Source organism: Schistocerca serialis, chromosome 7 (genome assembly GCF_023864345.2).
Source record: "Schistocerca serialis cubense isolate TAMUIC-IGC-003099 chromosome 7, iqSchSeri2.2, whole genome shotgun sequence".
Lineage (NCBI taxonomy): Eukaryota > Metazoa > Arthropoda > Insecta > Orthoptera > Acrididae > Schistocerca > Schistocerca serialis.
The window spans coordinates 107,381,323-107,392,351 of NC_064644.1; positions in this window are offsets into that span (position 1 = coordinate 107,381,323).

An 11,029-nucleotide genomic window follows, 5' to 3' on the forward strand; every position below is an offset into this window, starting at 1 on the left:
AATACTAACACGAATTCTTTACAGACGAATGGAAAAACTAGTAGAAGCCAACCTCGGGGAAGATCGGTTTGGATTCCGTAGAAACACTGGAACACTTGAGGCAATACTGACCTTACGACTTATCTTAGAAGAAAGATTAAGGAAATGCAAACCTACATTTCTAGCATTTGTAGACTTAGAGAAAGCTTTTGACAATGTTGACTGGAATACTCTCTTTCAAATTCTAAAGGTGGCAGGGGTAAAATACAGGGAGCGAAAGGCAATTTACAATTTGTACAGAAACCAGATGGCAGTTATAAGAGTCGAGGGGCATGAAAGGGAAGCAGTGGTTGGGAAGGGAGTGAGACAGGGTAGTAGCCTCTCCCCGATGTTATTCAATCTGTATATTGAGCAAGCAGTAAAGGAAACAAAAGAAAAATTCGGAGTAGGTATTAAAATTCATGGGGAAGAAATAAAAACTTTGAGGTTCGCCGATGACATTGTAATTCTGTCAGAGACAGCAAAGGACTTGGAAGAGCAGTTGAATGGAATGGGCAGTGTCTTGAAAGGAGGATATAAGATGGACATCAACAAAGGCAAAACAAGGATAATGGAATGTAGTCGAATTAAGTCGAGTGATGCTGAGGGAATTAGATTAGGAAATGAGGCACTTAAAGTAGTAAAGGAGTTTTGCTATTTGGGGATCAAAATAACTGATGATGGTCGAAGTAGAGAGGATATAAAATGTAGGCTGGCAATGGCAAGGAAAGCGTTTCTGAAGAAGAGAAATTTGTTAACATCGAGTATAGATTTAAGTGTCAGGAAGTCATTTCTGAAAGTATTCGTATGGAGTGTAGCCATGTATGGAAGTGAAACGTGGACGATAAATAGTTTGGACAAGAAGATAATAGAAGCTTTCGAAATGTGGTGCTACAGAAGAATGCAGAAGATTAGGTGGTTAGATCACATAACAAATGAGGAGGTATTGAATAGAATTGGAGAGAAGAGAAATTTGTGGCACAACTTGGCTAGAAGAAGGGATCGGTTGGTAGGACATGTTCTGAGGCATCAAGGGATCACCAATTTAGTATTGGAGGGCAGCGTGGAGGGTAAAAATCGTAGAGGGAGACCAAGAGATGAATACACTAAGCAGATTCAGAAGGATGTAGGTTGCAGTAGGTACTGGGAGATGAAAAAGCTTGCACGGGATAGAGTAGCATGGAGAGCTGCATCAAACCAGTCTCAGGACTGAAGACCACAACAACAAAAGTGATTTTTGAATAATGACTTGTGAAGCGTGGTATGTGTAATCTTCGTATCTTGGCAAACCTTATACGTAATATAGAATTTTCTTAAGAATCTTTTGGTGTTTCCGCAGACCTGGCGTTCACATCTTTATTACTGCAAGACTGCGCTGTGTGGTTAGATCTTATGACATGAGCTGGTTAAGGGTTTGGTTTTGTCTGTCCATGCTGCGTTTTGGAAAAAATGTCTTAAGATAAATGAACTGCTTAGGCTGAGTAGGATTTGGGTGCTTTTTGTAGGATTTTGTCGGAATTTTTTAGTGAATTTCAATACTGACTTTTTAGCTATGCTTCATGCTACGTGCGGGTACTTTTCAAAAATATTTTAGAATCGTGACTAAGCTACCCGCTTTGGTTTACCCCTCAAAACATTTCATATCCCTCGTGTTGTATTCAGCACACATAAAGTATTATATCTGTGCTGAGAAACAGTTACGACGTTAATTATTGAATAAGTATGCAGGTAGTCCATTGATAGTGACTGGGCCAAATATCTCTCGAAATAAGCGTCAAACGAAAAAAATACAAAGAACGAAACTTGTGGTTGAAGGGGGAAACTAGATGGCGCTATGGTTGGCCCGCTAGATGGTGCTGCCATAGGTCAAACGGCTATCAACTGCGTTTTTTAAAAATAGGAACCCCCATTTTTAATTACATATTCGTGTAGTACGTAAAGAAATATGAATCTTTTAGTTGAACCACTTTTTTCGCTTTGTGATAGATGGCGCTGTAATAGTCACAAACGTGTAAGTACGTGGTATCACATAACATTCCGCCAGTGCGAACGGTATTTGCTTCGTGATATATTACCCGTGTTAAAATGGACCGTTTACCAATTGCGGAAAAGATCGATATCGTGTTGATGTATGGCTATTGTGATCAAAATGCCCAATGGGCGTGTGCTATGTATGCTGCTCGCTATTCTGGACGACATCTTCCAAGTGTCCGGACCGTTCACCGGATAGTTACGTTATTTACGGAAACACGCAGTGTTCAGCCACATGTGAAACGTCAGCCACGACCTGCAACAAATGATGATGCCCAAGTAGGTGTTTTAGCTGCTGTCGCGGCTAATCCGCACACCAGTAGCAGACAAATTGCGCGAGAATCGGGAATGTCTAAAACGTTGGTGTTGACAATGCTACATCAACATAGATTGCACCCGTACCATATTTATATGCACCAGGAATTGCAGGGCGACGACTTTGAACGTCGTGTACAGTTCTGCCACTGGGCACAAGAGAAATTACGGGACGATGACAGATTTTTTGCACGCGTTCTATTTAGCGACGAAGCGTCATTCACCAGCAGCGGTAACGTAAACCGGCATAATATGCACTATTAGGCAACGGAAAATCCACGATGGCTGCGACAAGTGGAACATCAGCGACCTAGGCGGGTTAATGTAAGGCGTGGAATTATGGGAGGTAGGATAATTGGCCCCCATTTTATGGATGGCAATCTAAATGGTGCAATGTATGCTGATTTTCTACGTAACGTTCTACCGATGTTACTACAAGATGTTTCACTGCATGACAGAATGGCGTTGTACTTCCAACATGATGGATGTCCGGCGCATAGCTCGCGTGCGGTTGAAGCGGTACTGAATAGCATATTTCACGACAGGTGGAATGGTCGTCGAAGTACAATACCATAGGCCGCACGTTCACCGGATCTGACGTCCCCGGATTTCTTTCTGAGGGGAAAGTTGAAGGATATTTGGTATCGTGATCCACCGAAAACGCCTGACAACATGCGTCAGAGCATTGTCAATGCATGTGCGAACATTACGGAAGGCGAACTACTCGCTGTTGAGAGGAATGTTGTTACACGTATTGCCAAATGCATTGAGGTTGACGGACATCATTTTGAGCATTTATTGCATTAATGTGGTATCTACAGGTAATCACGATGTAACAGCATGCGTTCTCAAAAATGATAAGTTCACAAAGGTACATGTATCATATTGGAACAACCGAAATAAAATATTCAAACGTACCTACGTACTGTATTAATTTAAAAAAACCTACCTGTTACCAACTGTTCGTCTAAAATTGTGCGGCCATATGTTTGTGACTATTACAGCGCCATCCTTTACGAAGCGGAAAAAGTGGTCCAACTAAAACATTCATATTTCTTTACGTACTACACGAATATGTAATAAAAACCTATTTAAAAAAAACTCAGTTGATATCCGTTTGACCTATGGCAGCGCCATCTGGCGGGCCGACCATAGCGCCATCTGGTTTCCTCCCTCAAGCTAGATAAGTTTCGTTTGACGATTATTTCGTGAGATATTTGACCCGGTCACGATCAATGGACCACCCGGTATACAATACTTAACTATCGCCAGATGAACACCGACGTTAGATATAGTATTTGACTAGTAATTAGTCTGTATGAAAATTCTAATCAGGTTAAGCTTCCGAGAAGTTCTCTCGCTAGGCGTGAATTTGGTGGGCGAGGGGCAGCCGTCGAAGACACGGTGCTGCTAAATCTGTAATTAACTCCAGTTGATTCTCCACTTCGCTTTGGTTTCGCCGGGCCGTGCAGGCTCCTAAATATTCGGCAGACGGGGAGATACGAGCTGCATGTGACCTTTGCAGCATTGTAACGCGGCAAAGGCAGTGCCATCTGCTTCTGTACTGCGCCCTCTCTGCACCGTACCTGAGGTTAGTCCTGCTGCATACGCTTGCTATGTTGGCAACCCTACTCACTCTGCCGTAAAGCGTGGTGTGTCTGTGCCCCGTGGATAGTGCACCTCCATTCCACTCCATGGGTAACTACCAGGTGTAGGAGTATGAAGCAGGAATATGATTGCAATAATTACGCGTCAGTTGTTTGAAACTCATAAACAATACTTTATTCAAAATAATCTCCTTTGTTGTTGCTGTTGTGGTCTTCAGTCCGGAGACTGGTTTGATGCAGCTCTCCACGCTACTCTATCCTGTGCCATCTCCTTCATCTCCCAGTACCTACTGCAGCCTACATCCTTCTGAATCTGCTTAGTGTATTCATCTCTTGGTCTCCCTCTACGAGTTTTACCCTCCACGCTGCCCTCCAATACTAAATTGGTGATCCCTCGATGTCTCAGAACATGTCCTACCAAACGATCCCTTCTTCTAGTCAAGTTGTGCCACAAACTTCTCTTCTCCCCAGTTCTGTTCAATACCTCCTCATTAGTTATGTGAACTAGCCATCTAATCTTCAGAATTTTTCTGTAGCACCACATTTCGAAAGCTTCTATTCTCTTCTTGTCTAAACTATTTATCGTCCACGTTTCACTTCCATACATGGCTACACTCTATACAAATACTTTCAGAAACGATTTCCTGACACTTAAATCTACACTCGATGTTAACAAATTTCTCTTCTTCAGAAACGCTTTCCCTGCCATTGCCAGTCTACATTTTATATCCTCTCTACTTCGACCATCATCAGTTATTTTGCCACCCACATAGCAAAACTCCTTTACTACTTTAAGTGTCTCATTTCCTAATCTAATTCCCTCAGCATCACCCGACCTAATTCGACTACATTCCATTATCCTCGTTTTGCTTTTGTTGATGTTCATCTTATACCCTCCTTTCAAGACACTGTCCATTCCGTTCAACTGCTCTTCCAAGTCCTTTGCTGTCTCTGACAGAATTACAATGTCATCGGCGAACCTCAAAGTTTTTATTTCTTCTCCATGGATTTTAATACCTACTCTGAACTTTTCTTTTGTTTCCTTTACTGCTTGCTCAATATACAGATTGAATAACATCGGGGAGAGGCTGCAGCCCTGCCTCACTCCCTTCCCAACCACTGCTTCCCTTTCATGTCCCTCGACTGTTATAAATGCCATCTGGTTTCTGTACAAATTGTAAATAGCCTTTCGCTCCCTGTATTTTACCCCTGCCACCTTCAGAATTTGAAAGAGAGTATTCAAGTCAGAAGCTTTCTCTAAGTCTACAAATGCTAGAAAAGTAGGTGTGCCTTTCCTTAATCTATCTTCTAAGATAAGCTGTAGGGTCAGTATTGCCTCACGTGTTCCATTATTTCTACGGAATCAAAAACGATTTTCCAACTTTCTGCACCTTTCCCATAGATTTCAACCGAAGAGAAACTGCTTTCTGCGTAACATTCAATTGTTCCACGAGTTCCTATTGAGTTTGAGTATCCTCTCCATCCAATAAGGCCTGCAATTCGTTGTCTTCGAACTTTTTCGATGGTTTTCCGCGCTCGTCGTTTCTCGCATCAAAATCACCACTTTTGAAATTTTTGAATCACTAGAAACACTGAGTTTTCCCAAGAACATGTTCGCCGAAGGCTTCGACAAGCATTCTACGCGATTCCGCAGCAGTTTTCTTCAACTTATAACAGAAAACCAATGCTGTCCACAAATCGTAGTTAGTAGGCACGAAACTCGACTTGTTTACAGGTTTGAAACACATACCGATCTATGGAACTTGGGTTACTGCGTGTTGACATTCGTCATCAACCTTTACAGGAAGCATATGTCGCTGCAGACGCGGTGTCACGGGCCCTACATTGACGGCTAGCACCACCTATAGAGAAATTCCGGTTTCATATTTCTACACCTGGTAACTTCATTTGGGAAGCACATCCCTACAGAATCAATTGGTTACGTAAAAGATATTTCTGCTTAAAAACAACCATAAGAAAAGGACTACAGGCTACCTGAACAGTGGGCAGCATATATTCTGTGTCTACATCTAAACTCCACAAACATTTGCAGTTTCTGGTGGAGTGTGTTCCGAGAAAAACCATTATTTAATATCCTTTATCTTCTTGAATGACGAGTGGGAAAAATGACTTTCTGGGAATGTATACATAAGGTTGAATTTCTCCAATTTGACGGACATGGTCATTTTGTGGGAGGTTATATCTTGCTGGAGTTTACCTTCAATGTACGATCTCGCAGTTTTGCCAGTAGGTCTCTACATATCTCCGTCATGCGTAAATGCCTGTTTACACGTTCCCTAAAGCGTGCACTAATACAGACGGGAAATGTCCTGAATGATTAGCGATGTCAAGAGATACAAATCAATATTGCACACACACACAGAAAACTATCATACCGTGTAATCGGCAATCTCTCCCGTCTCTGCGACTGCTGAGATGTATGTCAGAGGACAATACAAAAGAAGAAAACCGCCATTATCCACAAAAAAAATTGGTGAAAAGAAAGGGGAGAGAGGAACCTTTAAATTTTTCAGATAAACTTCTCTTAAAGAACGAATATTCGTTTCGAAATTGTGCGATGAATGAGCTCAATTACTGATTTCTTTTGGACCTTGTGCACTAGAATGTAACGAAGTAGGATGCTGATGAGAAAAGGAACTAAACATTCTGAGAATTTATTGCGTACTTTCAGATTGCTTCAAATCATATTTTAGGTTCAAAAACCTTTGAGCCATTTAAGGAAACCAAGAAGGCGTTTTGGAAAGAGAATTAAAAGTCAGGTAGAAGAAACAAGACCTTTGAGGTTAACCGAAGACTTCGTTATTCTGGCAGAGACGCAAAGGACTTGTAAGATCAGCTGAACGACATGGCTGATGTCTTGAACAGACAATATAAGATTAACATCAACAAAAGTAAAACAACTGTACTGGTGTGTTGTCGAATTCAGCCAGATGATGCTTTCGACATTAGATTAGGAAATGAGGCACTAAAAAGAGTAGCTGAGTTTTGTAGCAAAATAACTTATGATAGCCTAAGTAAAGAGGATACAAAACACAGACTGGCAAGAGCAAGAAAAGTATCTGAAATGCGGTGATAAAGAAGAACGTAAAGACTAGATGGAAGTAACAGTGAAGATGTGCTGAAACGAATTGAGGAGAAAAGAGCGTTACTTGACTAAAATGAAGTATAGTTATCAAAGAGTAGTATATATGATTAATGGGGAAAGTGCATGTGGTGGGGATGAAAATTGTATAGGTAGATAAAGGTTTGACTACAATAGGCTGATACAAATGGATATAAGTTGGAACAGCTATTCAGTGGTGAAAATATTTATGTAGGATAGACTAGCACGGAAAGTGAATCCCACCAGTCTTCGGATAGAAGACCACAACATGAACAACAACAGCATTTACACGACCCTTCCTGTGGGAGAGTTCAAAGGCACGTCTTTCTTGGCAGTGTTAGTAACGCGGGGCTTACATTTTTCATTTTTTTGCTCTTGTTTGTAGACTCCACTCTTTTAAAGGTCATATATTTCGTTTAGTGCTGAATAAGATTTGATACTTTTGTGATAATCTTCTCAGCTGATATCAAGAGGGTACGCATTCTAAACACGCTTCTCACTGTGTAACACCCCACCCGCCACTTACCTGGTTTTGTCGTGTGTTCACCCCAGCTAATTGACTAACAGATCAACAGAGTGTGCAAAACTGCCGCAATATCGGATAACGCAAAGAAAGAAATGAGGCCTTGTGACTCCTGATTGAACTGCGGTGGCAGTGTTGACATTAATTGATTAAGAATTGATCCCTTTTAATTAAAAAGGGGTGCACATTGATGTTATATTTAGCTATTGAACACCAGTTCCAAATGTTGAACATAAAATTAATTAAGAAAGTGACTTGGGATTTCAACTACTTGATTGAAAACAGATGCAGTCGATTAGCACAAATTTGTTTTAACTCACGACCTTAAATCATCACATTACATGACTCTCCTAACAGGCAGTGGGAATAAATTGCGTTTACGTGGAGTAAAACGCGATAAATCAAAATTAATTCCTATCGACTGACCCAGGCGTAATGCGAAGTGCGAGAAGAATTCTACAAAACACGGCCCATGAAACCCTCGTGGAAACTTTGCCGGCGTGATCCAACAAATTAATCAGTGGCCTAACTTAAGCCAGAGCGGGCGCAATATCACCGAATTCAGCGTGGCGGAGCGGCGTCGTTGTGCGGACGTCGGCTGGCCTCGTGGTGCTGCAAGGCTGTGCTCGTCTATTCACTCCTAGCCATCTTGCTCAGTACACAGCTGAACGAAAACTTTCTAGCTCCAAGCTCAATCGTTCCGTTTGCTAAGTCCTAAACTGCAGAGATGCTCACCCTCTCTCAGGTAAGCTGAGTAAAGAACGCCACGTCCGCACTCTAGGCAAGCTGGGAATGGAAGACCTCTACGGAGACTTCTGCCAGTTCGCTCTTCGCCTCGGTTTCCCCTCCAGCAAAATCTCTTACGCCAATTGCAGCCGAAGTCGCGTTAATTATGCGTCGCTTCCCAGCGCCGACCAATGCCTGCTCTGGGAAGTGAACAAATTCCCACAAAATTTCCCTTCCTCTCAACTTCTGCTATTTAGCTCCTGCCAGGCTACCCATCAAGGTTAGCAACTGCATAAAATACCGATTTTTACGAAATTCTGACTCTCAGGAGAGTACTTCAGATTCCTTGGTCCTACGTTCCCATCGGAGGCCGGCATATTTCATTCTGTCGCTCTTCACCTGATTTACTTCAGACTCTGCGGACCGTGAATTCAGCGTGAAGTTGCTAAAGTCACGAACACGCATATTTCGGCCTCTGTTGACCGCTCCACCGTAGCTTTGCGCGGATTTTTCGCATGTTTCACATAAAACGTGATGACTGACATTTATCAACAGGCGTACAAGATCTCCGTCTGCATCCCGGTACACCAGCATGGGGTCAGCCACCCCTCACTGTCACTCATCTTAAGGCAGCTGGAGGCCGCGCCCCATTACCACTTTCTCAGAGTTTGGCCGCCTATTGTCGCTTCCCTTCGCCGCTCCCTAGCCGCGCGCTACCACCCAGCCGCAGTCAGCTCTGAATACTTCCCTGGGATAAACTAGCCTACAGTAAACCGACGCGTTTCCACAAAGTTTTCATGTCGTGTGAATTACTTTAAAACCATCATCCAACATTAATTATTCCAATACGTCCATACTATACCCTCTACAAGATGCATTGTGCCTTGTCAGTCATTTTTGTTCAGCCCTACTGTTCGCTCAACGTGAGTTCGGTGATCTTTAATGACTTCATGTAAGGGGCATAGTTCTTGCCATCTTACAACTGAAAGCACACCGTTACCTTTGCACCAACTTCCCGTAACATGAACTTCTTTTCTTCGAGATTCACGCTTTAGTTTTGTTTCGGAAACATTCGCATATCTTCGGATGCAGTTTGACGCTTAGATAGAAACTTGTCTACATTTCCCTGGAACAAGCTGAAGCAAGGTGAGGTGGACGAGTTTAGACAAACTGCGCAGCTCCACAGCCTGTTGTTGTGCTCTAAAGGAAGCGTGGGAAGTGTGGTTCTCAATGAGGGGATGCAATATGTGATACAACGCAGAAACAACCCGCATCGCCGGAGCGGAGCGGATAGTAAAGTTGTTGGAGCGACTTAACTGCTTCACATTAGGACGACAGCGATACAGTAGTGAGGCGTGTGTCTGTTGCAGCCCCCGACGCAACCGGGTGCGCTGATCGTTCCACTGATATGTATCTTACGATACACATTTCATAAGATGTGTCTAAAAAAACCTGTTTCATGTAAATGATGCAAAGCTACATCCCTTTTCTATTTACATTCTCATTAAACGTTTTACATTTTGTGTAAAAAATGATTCTGATGTCAGCCGAGAGTGTGTCTCTAGTCAGTAGTCTTGAGAAGTAAATAATCAGTGTACCACAAACTTTTTAAATTAGGGAATAACTTTTTTTTTGTAGCACGTATTATCAAACAGTATCATACGCTACGGAGACAACAACGGAGACTGCTCTGTTAACAGACTGACCTTGTCCTCAGCAAGATGGAGGCTTGATCCCCATTCTGCGATCGTGATTTAGGTTTTTTGTAGTTCCCCTAAACTACATAAGGCAAATGCTTGGATGGTCCTACTAACCCCATGGTCAACTGTCTGCCCGTTATTGTCAAACTAGAATTCTAAATCGGCTCGTGTACGACAGGGCACGGCATCAATATGTTCCAAAAAGCCACGCGCCGAAAAGCGATTTTTCAGGGGTTCATATCTCGAGCTCTATTGAACATAGAGATAAGGGGTCAAATGTTTCGAATAGCTCTTGGCCTAGCATTCATTTTTATACCTATCGGAAGAACAGATATCCTGTAACTATCCTATGCTACAAAAAAAAAAATGGCTCTGAGCACTATGGGACTTAACTACTGCGGTCATCAGTCCCCTAGAACTTAGAACTACTTAAACCTAACTAACCTAAGGACATCACACACATCCATGCCCGAGGCAGGATTCGAACCTGCGGCCGTAGCAGTCGCGCGGTTCCGGACTGCGCGCCTAGAACCGCTAGACCACCGCGGCCGGCTCCTACGCTACAGGATGAAAATTTAAACACTACACATTTCCTCTAGCGCAAGCAAATTGAGCTAATCGATTGGTTGTTTTGCACTAGGTGGGTTTTAAGGTGAGCCTTAGGTGGCTTATAAAAGCCCCATTTGTTCACGGGACATAATCCCGGAAAACCATACCAATTGTGGGGATAGCCACTTCTATAATTCTGTTCCTGGCAGACCTTGGAATTTTTTGCAAAAGTTTAAGATTATATTCTCGGGGAAATTCGAAACTTTCTTCGATATCATCATCAGTTACCGAGATCGAGAGGTTAAAAATTACCATGCTAACGCTAAAAACAGCAAAAGCTGGTTTTTAGCCTATTGTGCACCTTGTTCCATAATTACCTAAATACGTAACCATAGCAAATGACTCAAATTTTAACTTTACATTCCTTATGCACTCT